Here is a 1,265-nt window from a genome sequence, read left to right as displayed (position 1 = left end):
CATCTGTTATTCAACCACTGTGCTCCTACAATGGGAGAAAAACCACCCAGATGGGACTTCAGAGTTGGTGAGGATCTCCACCAAGGGGCCTCCCTAGGTGATTTTTCTGGAGTAATTTTAACTTATGTGCTTTTTGCCTGAGAGCTGAGTTTAGATCCTGGCTCTCCTGAATAATACACACAACTTGGCATATGCCATTCCACTTCAAAGGGCAGCTGCCCTCCCTGTGCTGGTTCTATGTGGAACAGCTCAAGACTAATTTCACTTGATAAGAATCCAGTACTTTGTAAGTGCAAAGAGGTCCTCATCCTTTTGCTAGAAAGGTCTGAAGAATGTGATCCTGTTAGGTGGACCTACCAGGTTCATGAGCTAGAAGGTGGCATAGGTATCCTTGTGTAAGAAGGCAAAAATGGAAATTTCTAAATGGGCAACAGATCTTCTCCCTGGTGCTTCACCCTTCACCTGGCCTCCTTTTTTTTCTCATGAGGAAAAGAGCTTGAAAATTTACACAGGTAAGCAGCCTATTTTCAGTCTTAGAAGCTGCAACCACACTGCATATTATTGTAAATTCTAGCTGAGAACACATTCCTCACTTCTAAGTCCATAATTTAACAGGTAGCCTCAATTATGGGACCACAAAAGAAACAGGCAGTGTAGTGATTAATGACCATCTCTGGTATTAGGAAGACCTGGGCTCAAATACAATGGCTCTGCCATTGTATTAAAGCTGTGTGAGCTTGAACGCATTATTTAAACTTTTTAGCCTTGTTCTTCTCGTTTGTGTAACAGGGATGATAAGAATCCTACATCAGGGAATTCCTTGGTGGTCCAGCGGTTAGGACTCGGCGCTTTCACTGCGGTGGCGAGGGTTCAATCCTGGTGAGGAAATTAAGATCTCACAAGCCATGTGGTGCGGCCAAAAAAAAAAAAAAAAAAGAATCCTACATCATAGGCTTGGTGCATCTGTCAAAATCACGTATGTAAAGGCCTTAGCATTGCTCCTGGCACAGAATAAAGCTTTTTATACATTGGCTATTAATAAGAAATACAATTCTCTGAAGCTAAGATATATCACAAATCCTGTGTGACATTAAGCACTTTTGCTCAGAGACAACCCATCAGGCCCACACTCAGAGTCTATGTACTTTGATTTTGATGGTCAGGACTGATTTATTGTGAATTAGGCATAGTTATGAAGCTAAGATATATCACAAATCCTGTGTGACATTAAGCACTTTTGCTCAGAGACAACCCATCAGGCCCAC

Source organism: Globicephala melas, chromosome 20 (assembly GCF_963455315.2).
Source record: "Globicephala melas chromosome 20, mGloMel1.2, whole genome shotgun sequence".
Taxonomy (NCBI): domain Eukaryota; kingdom Metazoa; phylum Chordata; class Mammalia; order Artiodactyla; family Delphinidae; genus Globicephala; species Globicephala melas.
This window is presented reverse-complemented; position numbering follows the sequence as displayed.